We start from the raw sequence: 23,183 nt of genomic DNA, 5'->3' as shown, positions 1-23,183 counted from the left end.
ATGCCAAAAAGTGCAATATTGTTGCATTTTGTAAACAATCTCTTCATCCATCTTATACTATACAGACTACCCCTGCTTCAAAATGAAAAATGTGGTGAGACATCTTGGAACATAGGTAGAGAACTTCCTTGCCTTTGACTATTATATTGCAATAGTGGTTAGGAAATCTTCTCACCTGGCAGAGTGGATTGCAAAACTTATGTCAAAGAGATCCAAGGAAGTTCCTGCCCCTCTATATTCCACCCTGATCAGACCCATTATTGTAAACAATGTCCCTTTTGGTATGTATTTTACTAGGTTACCAAGCAACTGGAAAGACCCGAGAGGTTCCTAACTAAAAAGATTACAGACAAGCTATCAGGAGAGGCAGGAAGCCCTACCGAGTAAGTGACACACTCTATGCCTTGCCTTTCAAGCCATTAGGGATTTAGTAGTTCAAGACCTCTAATATATCCACTAATGAAACAGGCCTGTCAACACCGGGACTGAAGATCTAAACCTGTTTCAGCAAAAAAACACAACCTGGTAGAAAGACATTCAACAGGTAAAGATTACCCCTTCTCTCGCACCAGCTTCCACTCCAAATTAAGAAATGTGACGCACTTTCCTCCTTCAAAAACAAGTTAGACAAATGGGTGGGTACCTACAAATTCACCCCCTGGTATGACTAACCTGTTGCTCCATGAAAAAGGAGAAAAGGTCTAAGGATGAGTACTGGCATGGAATACATTGTCACCTAGTATTTTCTAGGATTCCATGAGGACTGAAATGGAGTTAGTTTACATACATTAAAGTATTATGTTTTGAATAATATATTTTGTTCTTGTAACTGAAAAGAATAAAACATTTACAGCAATAAAGGTATGAAATATACAAATTATCTGGCAATATTCCAAAGAACAGAAAGGTAGGATTTAAAACAAAGTAAGTTTTGTAAGACTTCTCAACACCAGTTTAATTCTTCAGTAACAATAAAACAGGAATGTATACAATCAATACAGACGTACTGGGACTGCAAGTTGTACATTACAGAATAAATACGTCTGGAAGGGGTATGCATCATAGCCATGCAGAAAACTGTTGCAAATGAGGTTCCCCATCAATGGGCTCCTTTGCAACACTAAAAAAGACCCTGCATACAAACAACCACAATAGAAGAAAAATGATGCTTGCTGTATATTATACAGTAATAAAATATCTGTAAATGGTGAAAATCATTAACATGCAGAAAACTATGTTAAGCAAATTTTCCCACTATTACAATGTCAAAAATAACCCGCCAAAGAAGGTTCTGGAATTCTGGAAATAAACAGAGGAAGTCAGAAGATTCCCTTATATAAAAAAGTGGATGGTGAAAAGATCCTCAACTTGTTCTCCTCAAAAAATTGCTGTCATGGTAAGTATATTACATAATATTGCACTAATTTATTTGTGAAAAGTCAGTGTAAAAGTAAATTATAATCTCTCTGTAAACGTCCAAGCAGTAACCATCTGTTCTCTCAGAGGTGAAGTGTGATATAAGGTCTGCCCGACTACCAGTAGCGCAAAATATATTTTATGAAATAGTATATTCTGGCATAAGTAGCACAAATAATGCCTGCAAGATAATGGAGGTGAATGTTATAGAAGACAAGTTACCGACTAGTACAGTTAAATAACATAACAAAGTAAACCTGCTTACTTATTTAGATTTGTTGACCAGGGTAGAACACTGATCCACAGGACTTATTTCAGGCGTAGCCCTGGTTTACAGTATACATGGACAAAGTACATAATTTGTAATAAAACGTGATACAAGACATCGAGAGAATAAGATCAAAATAGTACAAATTAACACAAAGCATAAATATTACATTACTATAGAGATTTTGACTTGTACTAACTAAGCAGTAAACAGGCATCTTAAAATTCTACAGTAATCTAAGTGAGGAAATCTAAGTTATCTGTAGAAAGAAATGGGCATGGTTAGAAATTTAAGTATCACTATTTTGGTCCTATAAAAATTAAAATATGACTACAGCTACTTATGTACATGAAAAACAAACATCATTTGCCAGCCAACGGTTCCAAGGAAAAGCAATGAAAATTATCTTGTAAAACACAGCCTGAACACATGGTAACAGTGACTACCAAAAGAATTAGGCGATAGTGTAGTGTACTGGCTCACCAGATGCGCAGTGGCAAGCACCGCCCAAAACCCTCCCTCGCTGTTGTACGTCAGTTGGAAGTATTCACTATTCATCCGGTGTGAATGAATATTAAAGCAATGCTGACTTCAAAATTGTTTCACATTTATTTCAATGTATAAACTGGCACTAACGAAAAGGTGTTGAATTGAGGTTATGGAAACAGTGAAAGATTTTTCTTCTTTAAAACAATTGTTTGACAAAGAGGGCCAAATCTATTATTCTTACAACTGTTAAGCAATTTGTTCATGGAAAGGACTGCTTATCTAAACACAATATCTTCCATAGTTTAAGAGGGAATTGCTGAAAACAATTTGCAAATTCAACTGCTAGGGGCAACATTTGGAACAATATATCCATTTCTCTCTCCTACACTCCATCCTTCTGAAAACATGCTAAAATGATTACAAACCGGACTCGCATAAAGTCCTCTCCCACATCATACCGAAAGCTCATAATAATGCTAGACCCAAAAGATACACAAGCCACTTTTTAATGGCATATTTAAATGTTTCATAAAGATGTAGAAGACCAGCTCTTCTACACTGCTCATGCGGACCCAAACTTATGTTGTGTATTCATGTGATATTTTTATAGTATAATTATTTGTATCTGTACAAGTTAATCATATGCATGATGTCACTGCCTAATATGAATGGCATGTCAATCATGCCTCATTTCATATGGAACTTTTCACGCCAATCACCGGAGCCACGCCCACTCCTGCGCAGAACTGAAGGTGAGCCAGTACACTACACTATCGCCAAGAATTAAATCCCGGGTGACTTACTATATCTGAATTTAACACAACAGGCCAAGGAAATAACAGTGTCTCTTTTCAGAAATAATGACTCCCAAGCTACAGCAATGTTACTAATGTCCTAACAGCGTTAGTAGTTATTAGTACTGTTACTAGTAAGAAAAATATAAAAATGCCGAAACAGAAACAGTTTTTACTGAACTAGGTTTAGCACTTTTGTTCATGACAAACATGGCTTCAACAGAGCTTTCTCTTACTAGCACTTTTTTCATCACTCACTTCAGGATAATTATTTGATACACCTTTTATGTGTTTGGAAGGTGGAGGTTACTGGAAGATTTTAGTTCCTTATTAAGGTATAACCACAGATTACGATTTACTTTTACATTGACTTTTTTCAAAAAAGACAGTACAATTCTGAGGAAAGGCAGAAACTGCTGGAAAATAACCCTCCATGAAGAAGTCAGAAATATCTTCTTAATGTAAAGGCTTTAGGAGGTTTGTTGCTGAACATTTGAATAAAATATTAAACTTAACAGGTGTAACCAAAATTAGGCTTTAACTTATTATGGCAATACTGTTTACCTTAGACAGTTATAGCTCCCCTAAATACTATCATAGATGCCCAAAAAACAGCTTTTATTGTGTCACATGAACATTTTAAGGCCTAGAGAGACAAAGTTTTAATACTCCTAACTACAGCTGAATCTTCATCTTTGTCTCTGAAATCTGACACACTGTTCCGAGTAGCCTGAATCCGGGAAAACATGTGCTCTGGTAAACCACCAAATAAACTAAACAGTTACTGATCCTGACTGCTGGAGTGCTTGCACTACATACTTTCTTACCATGTGTGTCCACCAACATCCACTCTATAAAAAATAAGAGTCCCCAGAGGGCCGGTAGTTTACTAGACAGGACGACTGTCACATGACTAACTACTCTTGCCAGGTCAGACTTACTTTATCAACCACAGGAAATGTTGTGTACAACGATTAACAAAGGGTTGAAGGAAATTACTTGGGAGAAAAATAAGGTAAGAGTTAAGTGGGATAAGCCGATTCTCCCAAAGAGCAAGGTGGTTTGGGATTACAGGATTTGAACAGATAGTTTAGAGCTACACAGTTAAGTCTCATATTCTTAACACAAGCAGAAGGTTACAATTCAAAGAGAAAAGGGATGCGAATGGAGCTGGGGACGGGGGTTCAAGAAATAAGGAGAGGGTGGGATTTTGGATGCAAATCCTTAAGGAGAGTAATAACTACCATACAGAATATTATACGCAAAGATGCAGAATGGAGAATGAGGATGACTGCAAGTAGGGGTACAGAAAATAGGGAACAGGGCTTTCATTTACTGGAGAGAACTGGCAAAGGAACCAACATATTGGGAGCAAATAACTAGACAGGGAAAGGTAACAGAGTGGGATAAGGCCTTTGGACTGCAAATAAGAGAATGCCTTCCTTATTATGGATTGATATCACAGTATAAGCAAACAGAAAAATATTGGGGAGTCCTAAGTGAAAGACCTGTTCTGGAAGAGTTTTTAGTCAAATTTTAACAGAAGCTGCTGTTAAAAAGGGAATAATTAGTACAGCATATAAAATGTTGCACGATAGCTATAAGAATCAATAATAAGCGGTTAGAAAAGACTGGGAATAAAGACTGGAAAAACAATTTACAAGGGAATAATGGGAGGACATAAGTATGGCTCTCAAACATGCAACAAAGTCCAGAGGGTTTGCAATTTTTGCTGGGAAGTGTTTGCATATATATTTTACATCCCAAGCAGACTTCAAAGAATTTTCCTCAGGTAGAGAGCAAATGTTAGAAGCATTATAGGGAAGAAATAGGTAATGGGGAACGCATTTTTTGGTAATGTAATAAACTAACAGATTTAAAAAATTCCCTGCAGAGTACTCTGTCAGAAATATTGGGGGAGCAAATGGCTGCAACTAAGGAAGCAATATTTTTATGAGCTGAGAGGCTCAGAATCACCTATACACAGTAAGACCTTATTAAGTTTAATTATATTGGCTGCCAAAAAAAGCAATCACTAGAAAATGGAAATCAAAATCTAAACCAAGTGTAGCCGAAGTACTACATCTTACTAGATCTTTAGAAAAGGGAAGGATCAAATTACATAGAAATAAATGGAATTTGTAGGCACAGTACATGCAGAGTTCAGGATGAGAAGTGAGGTTTAGCGGAAGGCAGGAATTGAGATTTATGTAATGTTAGACTGAAAGACAGTTGTTATAAAGAAAGAAAACATGTAATATATAACCTGTGTAAATAAAAAAAGCTAATATAGTTTGCTTTTTCTGTTAATGTATATGTGCCTAAAGGTGTTATATCTGTAGAAAAGGTCTTCTGATCTATGTGCATGGATATCAGGGCAAACAGTTTTGTTTCCATTTTTAAGAGAGTTCTAAAGGAGAACATGAGCCCTCCCCCCCAATACACATACATGCGCACACACACACACACACACACACACACACACACACACACACACACACACACAGATTCTGGAACCTTCAGAATTTACAAATGCCTTCTTTTAGAGGAGGACAAATGTGTAACTTGTTAACTATAATTCTCTTCCACACACAACATTTTTATTAAACTTAATTTCCTGAATGAGTGAGCCAGAGGGCTGTAAAGAACAATCTTTCTGGTGTGAAAGAAAACACATTTTTATCTCATCTAGAAGAAAAAGGAGAGCTTGATCTGGTCTTGTTTTTTGAGACCCTTACTGGTGCTGATGTTGGTCCAGATTGTTTTGAACTCAGGCCTACATCAGTCTATAAAGAGGGCTAGCACCAGCCCCACAACTTTTCTTTGAAAGTGAATCAATCTCTTTTTACTAGCTTATAGTCAGTGCAAGGAAGACAGAGGAATTAGCTATTCAGAAATCCAAGACTTAAAACCACTTTTAGTGGGTTTAAAGAGTTCCTTAAATTACAAAATACATCCTTATAAATAATGTATGGATGGGCATAGGTACCAATGAAGGTTTCTGCTTATGTTTATGTTTTAAAGGCATTGACTCTGATCAAAGCTTCTCGGCCACTGAAGAAACTGATTTCATAGCTTTGCCTTGAGAAGTCAGCAGACAAAATATTCCAGCCTCAAACATGCTTGCCAAATGTAGAAGACGTCTTTAATATACACATGGGGAAGTATAATTGTGTATTTGTTTAGGTGCTGTCTTAAAGTATATAAGGTGTGTTTTATTAAGAAATTTTTTTACTCCAGTGAAGGCATTTTTTGCCAAGACTCTAGAGGATATTAAACTGTTTTGTGGTCACTGGATTGTCATATTTGCCTCTTCTACTTCCTTTGGTGTTTTTCTGATACATGGAGAAGTGTTTGACTTGTCAGATTCAACTCTCTGAAACATATCTTTAACATTTCCCATCTTAGCCAGTTCTACCATATATTACTAAGATTTTTTGCTCTAATGATCTAAACAGCCTTCTTCTAGTCAAGAATTAATTGAATGCTTTCAGACTGTGAAGTTCAGAAGCTTGCCTGAATATGCTCAAATCTCGTATTTCTCATGACTGTGATCACAGCCTGAGACAAATGGTCATAGAAAGAAAAAAACTTTGGTGAATGCCTGCTTGCCAATAGAACACATTTACTTAGTAATCATTACTTGAATTTTGTCGGTTATAAAAAAAAACATAAATCAATGAAAAATTCTGAATTATGATGAAAGGAGGAATATTTAGCCTTTTTAAATAAAACTGAGCCACTACACAGTATAATTAAAATATGGTAAAAAAGATATGCCTGACGCTCAGAAATGTATGAAACAATGCATTATAGACAGACAGATATGGAAATATTGTACAGCTTATGTCAGTACCTAACAAACGTGTCACCACTTCTTGATCCTCACTAGAAAGACAAAACTTGTTATGAATAAGACACAAATAAGACAGACAAATCCAAATGTTATATGACTCGGTCTAACTGTGACCCTACTCAAAGATGATCTCAATTTATACAGTACTGCAAACATAGCCTGACTATTTTAAACCGGGCACAGAGTAGACTTGCAAGGCACAACTGTCTCTTAGAGAGGTTAGCACACAAGCTTTTTGTCTGGTTACATGACTTGCTTGGAACTGAAGAGTATGCAAAAAATGATCAATGCAATGAAATCTTGGAATACAATACTACTGCAATGAGAAAGCACTACTGAGCTTTGATAAAAATGCTGCCTAAGCCCAAAGCTCTTGTTCAGGGCTTGCAGAAATTTAAATAAAACGTTACCAGGGAGAAAAAAAAACAATCCAGAAATATGGAGGAGTGTGCAACAACAAAAGGAGGAAAAGATGGCTGATTTTAAAGCAGCAAATAAGGATGAGCAATTGTGCATTTTGTTTGAAAAGGCAATTACAACAAGCTAGGATGTCAGCTCCTTGAACACGCAACAGAACAACAAACAACTGGAAAGGTTACAAAGAAACGTGCAATATCTGAAGGAAGATAATGTGTCAACTAAAGCTAAGATGCAGAACAGATTCACAAGATAAAAGAGCTAACGTACACAATAAGGAGACAAGGAGATAAGACTGATGATCTTGAGAATGACTCAAGAAGGAGTAACATCAAGATAACTGGAATGCAAGACAGAGTGGGTGACAGTGAGCTGGATATGTTTGTAAGGCAGTGATTACACTAGAGATTCATGACACCAAGAAATCAAGAAATGCTAATAAAGATGATTCACAGAGTGGGGCAGCAGAGAGCACACCCAAGAATGTTTTGACATATTTCTGCTCCTTCGCTGTAAAAAAATGAAATGATAAGGTAAGCAAAAAGACTTATGGAACAAGTTATTCCATTTGTTGGAATGTTCATAAAGCTGGTTGAGGCTTGCTCCCACTCTACAGGAGAAGGAAAGTTATGCTGGTGGTATTAAATTAACTAACAATGAATAAAAAAGCTTCATGGTTGAAATAACTTGCAATTCTGGAAGTACAACAAGAAGGGGAATGATTTAAGCCATGGGTCCCCAAACTGTGCGCCACGGCACCCTGGTGAGCCGCTGCTTTCTCAAAGGGGTGCCGCGAAGCTTAGCAGCTGATTGTATGGGCCGTCAGGTAAGTGAATGCCTGTATGAGTGTGTGTGTGTGTCTGCGTGTGTGAATGAATGCGTGCATGAAAACAAAAGTGTGTGTGTGTGTGTGTGTGTGTGTGTGTGTGTGTTTGTGTGTGTGTGAGATCGGGAGAGTGAGAGCGATGTGTGAGTGAATGCAGGAATAAACGAAGAAGTGTATCTGTGTGTGTGTGAGATCAGGAGAGTCAGAGTGATGCTGAGGAGCCAAATGCTCCGGATTATGCAGAAGGCTCTGCATTTAACAATAAATAAAGCCACTGTTCCGCTGTTCTGCAGTGAACAGCTTTGGCTCTACAACACTGGTTTTGATTGGTTTGTATAACACAATTACTGCCAATCGGCACTGCGGTATACAAACTAATGCGAGGGTTCCTTTTGTAGGTGAAACCTCTGCGTATCCTTGAATGACTCATTCAAACACCACCCCACCTCCTGTCAAGAAGATTATCTGTAAAAATGTAGTCAGTTAGATGTGGTTTGAACACTTTCAGCTTGAGGCCAAGTCTCTTACCATAACATAGTATTCGTCACACTGAGTCGCTCAAAGGCACACATTTTTTCCATATGGATTCTTGGTATTCTATTATATTTCCTTTTCCCTTTTCTCTGCTAGGAAATGCAAATGTGTCATGATTTGTAGCTGCACTATATGAAACTGTTGTATTTATGCAGTGCATTTTCTGCAAAGTAAATATCTGTAATACAAAGTTGCCCTAAGGCATAAATGAAATAATAATATCAGACAGTTTGAGAATGAGAGTTGCACATGAAAGGACACTAATTTACTGATGAAAAATCGGCAGGTACAGCTGAACTTTCAACATCTGAGATCTTTAGACAGTATAGATGCACAACATTAGTGCAGCTTGTTTATCTCTTTTGCACTGCCAAATTTCTAAAGGATTTTATTAATTCCCTCTTGCAAGACTCAATGCAAAAAGAATGTAAACAGCTATTTCCATACTGTGCCTGAGGTTATTAAATTAAACACATATCATCTCATCCCCAGAGATCCAAGCTCTGTTAAGACAGCCTTCACTTGTAGCATAAGCAGGTTTAATTTGGGGCAATGTTAGATTAAGCTAATGGTACTGGCAGATGTCACCAATCACTGTGGTTTGCCATAGTCTTCTCTGCCAATGATGTCAGAGCAGACTAGAACTAGTCAATGACTAGTGTGCACAGGGGTCCACAAGCATTAATTAAATGAACTTAAAATGCACTGTAATATCTCACTGTGTTTGTATAATGGTCCAAGAACATCAATTAAATGAACTTACAATGCACTTTAGTATTTCCATCTTTGTATGAAAGGTATGCCTCTCAAATGTACAGATTTTTGCAGAATGGCTAGATTTTTGGCTCTTTTTGTTCTGTTTCTTATACAAAATAGTGGTTTTATTGAATTTTACAGATGTTCTACCATGTTCTATGTCAATGGCATGCTGCGCGCAGTACGAAAATAGGGTGTTCCACATTTTGACCATATGTCACACATTGTTGGGGTCTTTGTTCCACATTGGCCTCTTAAGAGGTTGAGACCTATGGAGCGATGTGTGAGTGAATGCAGGAATGAATGAAGAAGTGTGTGTGCGTGTGTGTGTGTGTGTGTAAATGTGTGTGTGTGTGTGTGTGTGTGTGTGTGTGTGTGAGATTGGGAGAGTGAGAGCGATGTGTGAGTGAATGCAGGAATGAATGAAGTATGTGTGTGTGTGTGTGTGTGTGTGTGTGTGTGTGTGTGTGTGTGTGTGATCGGGAGAGTGAGAGCGATGTGTGAGTGAATACAGGAATGAATGAAGAAGTGTGTGTGTGTGAGAGTGAGATCGGGAGAGTGAGAGCGATGTGTGAGTGAATGCAGGAATGAATGAAGAAGTGTGTGTGTGTGTGAGATCGGGAGAGTGAGAGCAATGTGTGAGTGAATGCAGGAATGAATGAAGAAGTGTGTGTGTGTGTGTGTGTGTGTGTGTGTGTGAGATTGGGAAAGTGAGAGCGATGTGTGAGTGAATGCAGGAATGAACGAAGATGTGTCTGTGTGTGAGATCGGGAGAGTGAGAGCGATGTGTGAGTGAATGCAGGAATGAATGAAGAAGTGTGTGTGTGTGTGTGTGTGTGTGTGTGTGTGTGCAAGATCAGGAGAGTGAGAGCGACGTGTGAGTGAATGCAGGTATGAATGAGGATGTGGCTGTGTGTGTGTGTATGTGTGAGATTGGGAGAGTGAGAGCAATGTGTGAATGAATGCAGGTATGAATGAGGAAGTGACTGCGCATGTGCATGGCCGGCCTTAGGCATAAGGCGGGTTTTGTTATAGAATACTGAAGTTTCAAGTGTAAGAGACCACAAGCCAATGGAAGATGCTGTTTCTAGCATAACTCCTACAAACAGAAGTTATCCCATTTATAAATATGCACATATTGGAAGCTAAGAAGCACTGTAGTCATACCTCTCAACTTCTTAGTGCAAGAAATCTGGAGAAGTTTGAAATAATTGGTGGGGGGGGGGGTCAAAGACCCAACAATTGGGACATATTTTAAATATTGCTCTTATAAACTTATAAAGTTGATAAAATAACAGGATTTGTCTTAGCATGGATTTCTTTGAAGAAAATGAAGTCTGAAACTCAAATGTATGTCATTATTTTGTGACTTCAGTCCTCAGATCACCCCAATGATTTGTCAGAAAACCACAGATATTATAAGAAACAGACCAAAAATATGAGGCAAAAATCTGGACATTCTGTTAAAATCTGGAGAGTTGAGAAGTATGACTGTAGTTTGGTAATTCAGGCATACCATGATTTGATATTGTGTCTTTAAAATTGACAGCATTAACATATTGATAATAATTAGATAAACCAGTAAGCATTAGACTTGCTCCAGGCTATGCCATTAATTGTGTTGTGTTGCTCTGAAATGAGCGAGTTTCGCTGCATGAATTCAGGGAGTTATCTAGGTGAACTTGGCAACCGCCTATACACAAGTAGGGTCCTAATAGTTTTGTGTACTTTCATGTGTAAACATGTGGCAATTCTGCATGGTGGCTCCACCCCCTCCGTACTAATTCCCAGCTATAGTGGACGTAAGAGTTATGTCTCTTACCCTCCCCAGTAGTTTCAAGATGGTTGCTATCTTCGTCTGTTCAGTTTGGTTGGATATAGGGAGGTTTTCTTCTAAACTTTATGTCGCTGGATTGTGAAAAGTAATTAAATTTACATTAGTATACAAATGAAAAACTAATTTCAGAGACCATAAAGGATGAAAGTATGTGTCAATGAAACTGTAACATTTTCACTATGCATGGCTTTAATATTTGTGTTTGGTGGATGTTTAGAATTTATTTTTTATAAAGAATCATTTTTTTTTCCCCATTGGAGGTACACAGTTCAAGTGCATATCTACTGGCATATAGCTTTGCACATGTTGAAGGTGTGGTTTTAATGTAGTATGTATGTCACTAGTAGGTGTGGAGTATCATTAATTACCACGGAGAGCTCTGGTGTATTTAATATTCTTCTGGAGTAATACTGACTTTTTTTATTCCCCTTTTGCATTTACTTCTGATTCTTTGATTATTGTTCAGAATTGTGTGTGTTTTGTCTGTCTCACTGTTACAGTTTTGTATTACTTGCATTCCCCTTCAAGTTATTGTAGATTAGACTTTGGTTCTCACTGTAGTAACATAACATCATGGCATGGTCGTTAAGCTTTCTGCTACACATCTCCAAGGTCTGTGGTTAGTTTCTGATCTCTGTTCCCTTCTCTGTGCAAATTTCCATGTAGATAGTGAAGAATTTTGGACTGTCTTCAGCTTTATCTAAGGGAGGGTTGGGTGTATGTGTGTGTGTGTGTGTGGAGTAATATTGGTGGACTGTAATGACAAAAGTCTTGAGTGGCCTTTTATTGTTGACGTTTTTTGAAATGGGTAGTAACTGGTTCATACATTTTGTTTCATTGCTTATTAAATGAATGTTTAAAACTAAAAATGTAAAACATATTCTAACAAGTGGTGCTGTATTATACAAGGAATACAATTCAATACAATCAGGAAAGTGAAACAAAGAATAAATACTTGTATGCATGGCCCTACAAATGTGTGCAAGGAGTCTGTTTTGAAAACAGCCCAAAGGTAAACTGAATTCTCCGCTGGCCAGATGCATTTCTATGAATGTGGGTTTTCATGCTGTTTCAATGAATGTGAGTTTTGCCATTTCAATGAATGTGAGTTTCAAGGGCAGAGAAGTTTACTGCTCATGCTAAATCTCTTTTCGTCGTGAGACTGTATAGTTTATTTAGCAAATGTCTATCTGTGTTTGTGCTATTTTATTTCAGTATCTGTAATCACTGTAGAAGCAAATAAGAGAACAGTATACATGGTAACTGGTGATAAATAACCAAGCAATGGAACATTGGAGTGGCTGAAGAGGGGGCTGCTGGAGGGGCTTCTCTGGGGTGGCAAGATATCTTTTTTCCCCCTATGAAATATGCACTTTATGCGCACTGTGTGTGGGGGGGGGGGGCACCTTCGGAAAACCTGGATTCAGCAAGGGAGCCGAGAATCAAAAAAGTTTGGGAACCACTGATTTAGACTACACAATGTGCAGTGAATTCAAAAATTTAAAAATATATCACAGACAAGTAAACAACACAGGCAGGAAAAAAAACATTCAAAAGTGATCTCAGATGTAGTAGTAGTAGAGATGTAGAGATACTGGGAAAACATGGAATATCAGATGCTGAAATCCCCACAGATAAGAAAAGGAGACCAGGAAGTATGTGTGTGTGCGTGTGTGTGTGTGTGTGTGGGGGGGGGGGGTTGCATATCAATAAAAAAGAGATGGGCAGGAAATAAAATTACAAAGGCGACTACAAGGAGATGAAAAAAACGACAAGATGGTAGACAGGAAACAAGAGAAATAATTATTTTGAAAGAAGAGATGAATGAAATGCCTCTCCCAAGGCAGATTTAGGCATAAAAACAGAGACAGATGTGTTCTACGGAGACGGCAGGAGGATGTGCAAGATGTTTCAGGCACATCAGAAGTGAAATGCTGGACAAATGAGGGACTAAACAAGCTCGATAGAAGCATTTAAGGTTGATGCCAGACATGAAGGGGTGGAAGGTATGAATACAGAGGGAACAGAAGTGACCACAGAAAGAGTGAAACAATAAATAAGTGGAAGGAATGCACACTGAAAAAGCAGGTGGTTTGTGGGCAGGACAAGCAAGGGGTATTAAATGAAACTGATCCTTACCTTGTGAAATGTGCCCCAGGGAATATTTATATTACAGCTTTCATGAGTTTGATCTGATGAAAGTTATGTTTTAATAAAGAAGGAATGAAATTGCTCATTTTACAAACTCAGTAGCCTGGACTTTTTTCTGGATTTAGACTGTTTTTTTGTTGGTATTTTTGACATTGCAACTTTACAAACAGTGGGAAGAACTGAATCAATTCCTAGGTAACACAGTCAATGGGGACATGAGGGACAAGCTTCCGACATAAGGAATATATTTTTTAACTATTTAATAATATACAATAAACTGCAGTAAACATAAATTTAATATCCAAGTCTAAGAAGAAATAAGTAATAATTGTTTATGTGGAGTCACTCTGATGGTGTACATGGAAGCCCAGCCAACATGGGTTCATTTAGTGGCTAGGGAAACTGATGGAGTGGCAGGGGAGGGATGGGTGTTACCGTCCTAGTGTGAGGGTGGTTTTGAGGGCATTCCTTAAACACACACAATCCCTGATGGTGGCCAGGGTTGTGTGAAGAAGGGAGCATAGTCTCAAAAAGGAACAGGGTGGGGACATTGACTGAGCTGCTGCAAAGGTGGGGCAATACATCAGCATATCCCAATAGTGTGCCACCCTCTAGATGCAACCAAGAGATCACAAAGGAGGGGGATTGGGGAACGGCATAAAAACAAACATCTGGTGGTAGATGGTGAGATGGCCCGACTCCCCCCAAGGACACCATTAGGATCTGTGCTGTCCTCAGCCTACATGGAGAAAGTCTGAGGGTTTTGGAGAAGGCAGGAAAACCCAACAATGGACATGGGGGCACTGGGGGAAGGTGCAGTAGGATGAAGCAGAGGGAGCCAAAAAAATATATTCGAATGTAACAACTGGGAAGCATGAAAATGAATTATAAGGAGGCAACAGGGGAGAATAAAGAAAAACCCACACACAAACATGAAAGAAATGGTGGTGGTTAGGTAGCATAGTAAAGAGCTGTACGACTGCAAAAAACAATAAAATGTGCCATCAAACCAGACCTATGAGCAGCAGTGGCAAAGACAGTCCAATAAATAGAAATTCTGAAAAATAAAAAGATTGTGACAGCATGCAACGTACGAGTGTGATGGACAGCTTAAAAAGAACAAAATAAAGAATTGAAAGCACCTAGATATATTCTAATGCATTAAAACAGATCAGAAAGCAAAGATACAATGAAAAATGAAACACAGTTTTTCAGTTTGAAGGCAGAGTTTTTCTTTATGTTAAGTGTGGAGGAACAGAAAACACTGAAAAGGGGTGGAGGTAGTTTAGCTATATATGAAGAGAAAAAGTGGACAAGGAAACACTGCAAGGGCTATTAAAGGAGTCAATACAGGACAATACGTAAAACAGGGACAAACTGGAAAGATGGGTGGGATGGCATCAAGGGGCAAAAATGATGAGAGCAGAAGGTAAGAGAGAGTGACTAAGGTGGTGGAGAGACAGGTGTGGTACAGTAGGATGCCAGAAGTAATGACAGTAGAAGGGAGGCACAGTAGATAAGAGAAACAGCAATAAGAATGGAATTGGAAGAGTAGAAGTATTACAGAGCAAGAAATTTAACAATGACACTGGAAGGACTACTGCTATATAGTGGGGGAGGCATAAGGGAAACAGTCAAGAAATACAAAAAGCAGAGGGAAGACAGAGAGCTAAGAAGGATAAGGAGAGAAGAGGAAGAATATTTAGAAAAGGATAAGCAAATCAGGGAAAGATTCAAGAAATACTGCAGGGAGATTTATAATCAACATGAATGGACGCAAGTCTCAGAATGGAACTGGGGAAATGCAGAGGGATATATAATGCAGGGCGAACAAAGAGACAAGATGAATGCAGACAGAACAATACAGGAGATAAAGAAAGCCGTACACAAAATGAAGGAGAGGAAAGCTAGAAGGCCAGGAAGAATCCCTCCAGAATTCTACAAATAAAAACAAGAGGGGATGAAATAGGGAAGGTGCTAGAGAAGGAATGCAATGGAAGACAGGACTCAGGTAAACTATCTAAAGGTAATGAGGAGTGCCAGGATACCTAAAGGGGGGGCGGGGGGAGTAAGAAATCCTACGCCTCTCTCTTTGATTAACGCAGACATCAAGAGTTTGGCAAAGGTATTGGCAGGAAGACTGGATGAAGAAGTGTCAAAAATAATACAAGTAGGGAAAATGGCTTTGTGAAAGGAAGGAAAACAGAAAAAGAAAACAAAACTGGTGGGACATGCTGCAATATATGCATTAGGGGAACAGAAAAGTACAGTTTTGTACCTACCATAAATGTAGATGTTTGAGTGCTAATACAGCTGCAGTCATAACAGATGGGTTCTCCTGCCGTCAGGCGGGTCCTCGGTCGGCCGAATTTCAAAGTCTAGGTCCGGCGTCGGTTGTCGTCGCTTCTTCCCTGATGTCAGTGCGACAGGGGTATAAAGGAACCAGCCGACGCCATTTTCTTCAGTTTTTCTTGCCCCAGATGTCAGGTGCCCCCAGAAGGAAGGCAATAGTAACTTTGTGTGACAATGCAGTGCTATATAATCAAAATACAGTAGTTGCAAGCAAATACATCATAAATGAAAACCCCAATCAGGTGGTATGAGGATGTGTTAGCCTATAGGCCTGTCTCAAGAGGGGAAGGAGGGAGGGAAACCAGGACTGCAGCTGTATTAGCACTCGAACATCTACATTTATGGTAGGTACAAAACTGTACTATGTTCATCGTGCATACAGCTGCAGTCATAACAGATGGGTAGAATTCCAAAGCTAAGAAAGGGGTGGTAGGCACTAGTTGGAACTAGGAGGAGCCAAAATGCCCTGCAAGACTGCCGTGGCAAAGCCTGCTCTAGATTTGGAGTATAATGGTAGGTTGTAGTGCTTGGAGAATGTATGCACAGAACTCCAAGTGGCTGCTTCCAAAATATCCTTGGTAGGAACTCCTCTGAGGAAGGCTGCAGAGGTGGCTGTGGCCCTGGTGGAATGAGTTCTAATGCCTGTAGGAACAGTTTTGCCATGAAAGGAATAGCAGAACCGTATGCAGTGGGCTATCCATTTTGAGATTGTCTGTTTGGAAATTGGCTTCCCTTGAGCTCCTACTGCATAGGCCACAAGGAGCTGTTCTGATTTTCTGAAAGGCTTTGTTCTGTCCAAATAATAACGCAGCTGTCTGTGGATGTCCAAGGAATGTAGTAATCTCTCCCCTTTGTTTTGAGGATTAGGATAAAAAGTAGGTAAATGTATGGCCTGATTTAAAGCTACCCTGGATACCACTTTAGGCATAAAGGACGGATTGGTTCGTAAGGAAACTCTGTCCTGATGGAAGATGATAAAAGGCTGGACAGCCATGAGAGCCTGTAGTTCTGAAACTCTACGAGCTGAGGTGATAGCTAGAAGGAAAGCTGTTTTCCAGGACAAATATTGCAAATCTGATGAGGCAGCTGGCTCAAAGGGAGGCAAGGTCAATTTTTCCAGGATGAAATTAAGATCCCAAGCAGGTATTGGTTGTTTCCTTGGAGGCCTTAAATTCTTAGCCCCTCGAGGAACTGTCTTAAGAGAGGGTGAGAGAATAAAGGTGGATCAGTGTTGTATTCTGCAGAAATGGCTGAGGCATGTATTTTGATGGAGGAGAAAGAAAGTCCACTGCTTAGCAGTTCAGCCAAATATTGTAGTATTTGAGGTAAATTCAGTTTTCCAGGATCCTGGCCCTTTTTCTCATTCCAGACACAAAAACGTTTCCACTTTGCGGAGTAAGCTTTCCTAGTTGATGGCCTTCTGGCCTCCAAAATGACATCCTGCACCTCCTTGGAGAGTAGGGCCTGTTGAGATGCTAAGGAATCTTCCATGCGGCTAGATTGAGTGTTTTTAGCTGGCTGTGAAGAGTTTTGAAACTGTGCTGAGTCAGAAGAAGAGGCATTAGAGGCAGGGTCCATGGTGGGGAATGCGTCAGGCTCCTCAGGAGTGGGTACCAGTGTTGCCTTGGCCAGTCCGGAGCAATGAGAATCATCTTTGGTCTGTCTGCTTTGGTCTTTAATAGAACTTTGGTCAGCAGAGGAAGAGGAGGGAAGGCATAAACTGTCATAGATGCCCAACTGAAAGAAAGAGCGTCCACTCTCCAGGCCTTTGGATGGAAGATCCTTGAGCAGAATTTTGTCAATTGGTGATTCTTGTGGGAGGCAAAGAGATCTATGTCTGGCCTTCCCCATTCTTGGATTATTTTTGTAAAAACTTTTGGATGCAATCTCCATTCGTGTGGATCTGTCATATTCCTGCTTAGGTTGTCTGCCAGCGTGTTTTCCTTGCCTGGCAAGTACTGTGCTTGTAGTTCCATTTGTAAGTCCATGGCCATGTTCCAAAGTGACATGGCCAGTCTGCAAAGGGGGTAAGAATGTGTTCCTCCCTGTTTGTTTATGTACCACATAACTGTGGTGGAGTCCGTTCTTATCAATAATTGGCCTGGTTGTAGAAGGTCCTTGAAAGCTATAATAGCATTTATTACTGCTAGCATTTCTTTTTGATTGATGTGAAGGTGCTTTTCTTTTTGGGACCATTTGCCCTGAATGCACCGATCTGTCATGTGCGCCCCCCAGGCGTAGTCCGAGGCGTCTGTTGTGATGACTTGATTTGCTTGAGGCTTGCTGAATGGAAGACCTATGTTTGTTTGACATGCTTGAGCCCACCACAGAAATTCCTTTTGCAGACATGGAATTAGTGGTATTATTGTTTCCAAACTGTGGCTGTGTTGAGACCATATGTTTTTCAGGTACCATTGTAGTTTCCTCATGTGCAGCTTTGCACATGGGATTAGTAAGATGCAAGATGCCATGAATCCCAGAGCCTGCAGGATTTTCCTTGCAGTCAGTCTGGTGCAATTTGCTAGTGTTCTGAAGTATTGTATTAGTTGCCCCTGCTTCTCTGGCGTGAGGTAAGCCATCTGGGTGTTTGTGTCCAAATTGGCACCCAGGAAAATTATCTTCCGAGACGGTATTTGCCTTGATTTCTTTTTGTTGACTGTGTATCCCAGAGATTTCAATAACATTATTACATAAGCCAGATGTTTCAGAAGAATATGCTTGCTGTCCACTTGGATCAGGCAGTCGTCCAAATAGGGGTATATTTGTATCCCTTGAAGTCTGCAGTAGGCAATTACTGATGCCAGGCATTTCGTGAATACTCTGGGCGCAGTAGATAATCCAAAGGGCAATGCAGAGAATTGATAATGGGTTGAACCTGCAAGAAATCTGAGGTACCTTCTGCAATTTTGTCTGATTGGGACATGCAGGTATGCCTCCTTGAGGTCCAATGTTACCAGCCAAGACCCCTTGCCCAGCATGGGAAGAAGTTGCTGTAGAGTGAGCATCTTGAATTTTGGTACGAGTAGAAATGTGTTTAGGATGGACAGATCCAAAATAGGTCTCCAATCTTTTCCCTTCCTTGGCACCAGAAATAGCCTGGAATAAAAACCTTGACCTTGTTCGTGCGTAAGTACCTCTTGAATAGCTTTCATGTTTATGAGATCTGAAATTTGTTTTTGTGCCTCTGCCCTTTGATTGTGTGGCAGGTTTGGCATGCCTCTCATTTTTGGAAGGGTGTAAAAATGGAATTTGTAGCCTCTGTTTATAATGTCCAGGATCCATTTGTCCTTTGTGACAAAATGCCTATTTTTTGAAAATAATGCCAGCTTTCCTCCTAAGGGGGGCTGCCATTTGAAACCTGGTTGGCATGCGAAGGGGAAAGTCATTGGGTTTGCTTTCTGAAGGATTGTGAGTTGTCCTCACCACCTCTTTGTGTAGGAGCTTGCCATTGTCTGCCTCTATACGATCCTTGGGATTGTCCTCTGCCCCTCGAGCGCCTGTATCTGCCTCTTTGGGGTCTGTCTGTGGCAGGAAAGGACCAGTTTTTGGAAGGCCAATTTCTACTAAAACGTGGGGGGTGAACCTGTAGAAATTATTTCACAGTTTGCATTGATTTAGCCTTTTTCTCCATTTTCCTTAATACCTCCTCAGCATTAGCACCAAATAATACATCCTTTTGAAGAGGGGCGTCTAGTAATTTAGCTTTGACATGATCAGGCAATGCTTGATCCTTGAGCCAGGCATGCCTACGTATGACTGATCCTGTAACAGCAGCTCTACATGAGGCCTCTAGAGCATCAAAACCACATTGTAAGGTATGCTTACCCACTTGTTCTGCACTATGCATCAAATCCTGCAACTCCTTCAAGTCTGGTTGTTCAGGTTGTGACATTTTACTCTTCAACTGTGACAACAAAAACTGTTGGTATTTTAGCATATGAAACTGACAGTTTAAGGCCCTCATGGATAAGGTAGCCGAGGTATATACCTTTTTTCCCCACCTTTCTAAGGATCTGGAATCTCTCTCGGAAGGTAATGGATTTTTGGCAATAGAGGCCTTAACTCCCTTGGGGCTCTGTGAGATGGTTTCTGGGTCAGCAGCATGGCTTTTGTAAAGAAATTGGTGTGAGTCAGGAACCCTGTAGTACCTGTCAGGCTTAACTGGAGCTGGAGGTAGAGAGTCCGGGTTAAGGCAGGCCTCCGAGTAAACATCATCTAGGATGTCCAAGACAGGAGGTATAGCCAGAGGTCTATGTTGAGGTAACAAGAGAAATTCCCTGAGCCTTTTCTTGGAATCTGAATAATCCTGGCCTTCCCAGTGGAAATGTTCCCTTAAGGTATGCAAAGTTTCCCCAAATGAGAAATCCTCAGGGGGGGGGATACAGAAGGGATGGACTCCTCCGCATCAGAGTCTTCAAAAGGGGAGTAAGAATGTTCCTCATCATCAGAGTGCTCTGAAATAATGGAGCCCTGATCAGAGGGGGAATCTTCCTCCACTCTGGGCCTTTTGTCCGGTGGGGGCTGAGAACCTCTGATTAGAGTAATTAAATCCCCAGCCATTTTAAGCATCTGTTTCTTAGGCATGGGGCCTGGAGATGGGCCCTGTGTAGCTGGTCTCTTAGAGTGTATGGTTGCTTTAGACTTTGTGAAAGCCTTGATGGAGAAAGAAGAGGAAGGTCTGAAGACACCTTGAGTGGATGTGGACCTGTCCACATTCTGAGTTTCAACGCCAAGAGTGGCTTCGGTATCTGTAGTCGGGGTGTGGGCAGAGGAGCCTGCGACCTCGGGCACAGGAGACACCGTCAAAGGAGTGTCGTCGGTAATCAGGGGCTGCATAGGCGCCTCACTGAGAACCGGACCACGTATAGTCGGCTTAGGCGTGGTGTCGGTAGAGGCCGCGGGCCTCGTGTGTCGGTCCTTGTCTTTGCGTTTTTTAGACAAAATCGGAGTCGGAGTATCCGACGACATAGTATAGTTAAATGCTTTCCCAAAATAATGCTGGGCGAACTCCGCCCGACGCTTAATAGTGCCTTTGTTGAATGTAGCACAAAAGCGACAGACCAAGACGTCGTGGTCTGGGCCTAAACAAGGTATACAGAGGGAATGGAAATCCTTATGCGGTATTTGCTTCCCACAAGAAATACAATTATTAACTTTGTCTGACATCGGTCTGAGGCAAGAAAAGTTTCTAACGGGTACTTAGCTTTTAAGAAGACTTCGGTATCCAAATTTCATAATTTCAGGAGCTGGCCGACCGGCACTTGCGAACTGCTTCTGCTTCGGGCACCGCGCGGCAAGAAAGACTGGAGAAAATGGCGTCGGCTGGTTCCTTTATACCCCTGTCGCACTGACGTCAGGGAAGAAGCGACGACAACCGACGCCGGACCTAGACTTTGAAATTCGGCCGACCGAGGACCCGCCTGACGGCAGGAGAACCCATCTGTTATGACTGCAGCTGTATGCATGATGAACATCAGGGAAGAAAATGTGGGACTGTGCTAATATGAAGCGGAAACATTTATGGAAGAAACTGCAACAAAGGCAGCTGGAAAAAACTACATATATTAGATGCATACCATAAACCACTGAAATACTTATAAATGAAGGAATCTCTGAGGAGACATGGATAGAGATGGGACCAGGCAGGAGTGTCCATTATGTCCAGGCCTATGTGATCAAGGAGCTGCCAGAGGAAGTCAGACACAATTTAGCAAGACTTGAAGAAAATGAGGGGATACGATCTCAGTTTGTGTTACGTGCAGATGACCGCATGTTAAAAAAGGATGTGGCTGCAGCTGCAGCAATGGAGACAATGAGAGAGAGAGCCACTCAAGAAATTTAGGGAAATGCTGGGATTCTGGTATAACAACAACATGACTGTAGAGAGATTAAGAAAACGGAATCAGCAAGATAAAAAGAGGCAGAGTTCCCCTACTACTCTAGGCATGGTGAGAGAGAGAGAATAGGGAAATGCATAAAAGAACTTGGAAAAAAAGGTAAAAGATGAACTTTTATACATTGCTTGGTGAATTAATGCAGCAAGTATGACAACACTACCAATAATTGTCCACCTACACTGCAACAAACAAACAGACACTAAGCACAAAAGGCTACAACTACAATAAATGCAAAAAGACATACAGGGCTAGATTAATAAAGACAAGGGAAAAAAGAGTTAGCTAGGCAAAAATGAAAACTGATTAGAAAAGGGAGGCTGGGATCTTCCACATATCCCCACATGCTAACTGAAATGATCATCATTCACTGGATACAAACAGAAGAAAAGGAGCTTATGCAAAAGACAGTAAGGGAGAGGGAGAGTATGGGGTACAGAAGGGTATGGCCAAAGGAAAAATATGGAGACGTGTTATACCACAAAAGGAGATACCTCCTGGCTATAATTCTCAAATGTCCAGATTTTCACCTCATATTTTTTGTCTGTTCCCAAAAAATTTGTGATTTTCCGGCAAAGCAATGGGATGATCCGAGGACTGAAGTCACTAAGTAATTACATAAATTTGAGTTTCAGACTTAACACATTTCAGAAAAATATATGCTAAGGCAAATCCTGTAATTCTAGCAACTTTCTATATTTAAAATATGTCCCTATTTTTGATCCTTTGTACCCCCATTTAAATTAAGCTTTGTCCAGACAGCTTGCACTAAGAGGTTGAGAGGTATGCTCCTGTCCTCTTAGCACAAGAAATCTGGACAAAGTGAAAAATACTGGACTGGCAAAGGCCCAAAAAGGGCCAAAATATGACCAATTTTTAAACATTGCTACTATAAACTTAGAAAGTTGGTAAAATAACATATTTTACATTAGCCTGCATTTTCTGAAGAGTATGAAGCATGAAACTCAAATGTCTGTCATTATTTAGTAACTGCAATCCTCAATAATTTGCCAGAAAACCTCAAATTTTAAGAAAAGCTGAAAAATATGAGACAAAATTCTGGACAGGTGAGAGGTATACAAGAGGAAGATTTGGCATGCAGACAAATAGACAGTGGAGAAAGATTTAAAACAATGGAAGCTTTAGCGCAGAAATACAAATAACAAAGGCCCAGTGGTGCAATAACTTGGTACTTGGACAGATCTGGAAATGAATACAGAGAGGGCAACAGGAGAAATGAACATCCAGGAAGGGAAGGCAAAAGGACAGAGGCAACCTAGGAGAAGTGGAGAAGGTTAGAGAGGCAAAGGATCAAACAGTTGTCTGAAGTACTAAGGAAAAGAAATAGGAGAGGAAGGAAGGATGGGAGGGAGTTGCAGGATACTTGGAGAAGACAATTTAGGAAGTGAGGTATATGTGGAAAGTACATAGAGTGGGCGATTAAAGCTTGAGAATACTGCATAAATGGTATCTAACTCTCATGAAAATAGCAAAGGAGAACAGTCGATGCTGGAGGTGTCAGAAGGAAGAGGCAGGAATAATACAGATGTTCTGGAACTGTGGGTGGGTACAAGAAATCTGGAAGCAGGCACA

At 40.3% G+C, this 23,183-nt stretch overlaps 1 protein-coding gene across 1 annotated transcript in view; it reads right to left on the bottom strand.

The window, feature by feature from the left end:
- The window catches only part of UBE3C (ubiquitin protein ligase E3C), a 2,314,788-nt gene that overhangs the window by 116,623 nt on the left and 2,174,982 nt on the right, over nt 1-23,183 (bottom strand). The gene's annotated exons all lie outside the window — the stretch shown is intronic.

The sequence above is a fragment of the Protopterus annectens genome, chromosome 3.part0 (genome assembly GCF_019279795.1).
Source record: "Protopterus annectens isolate FY-2018-M chromosome 3.part0, PAN1.0, whole genome shotgun sequence".
In the NCBI taxonomy this organism is placed as follows: Eukaryota; Metazoa; Chordata; order Ceratodontiformes; family Protopteridae; genus Protopterus; species Protopterus annectens.
Note: the sequence above shows the minus strand (reverse complement) of the source record. Positions and strands in the feature narration are given on the sequence as shown.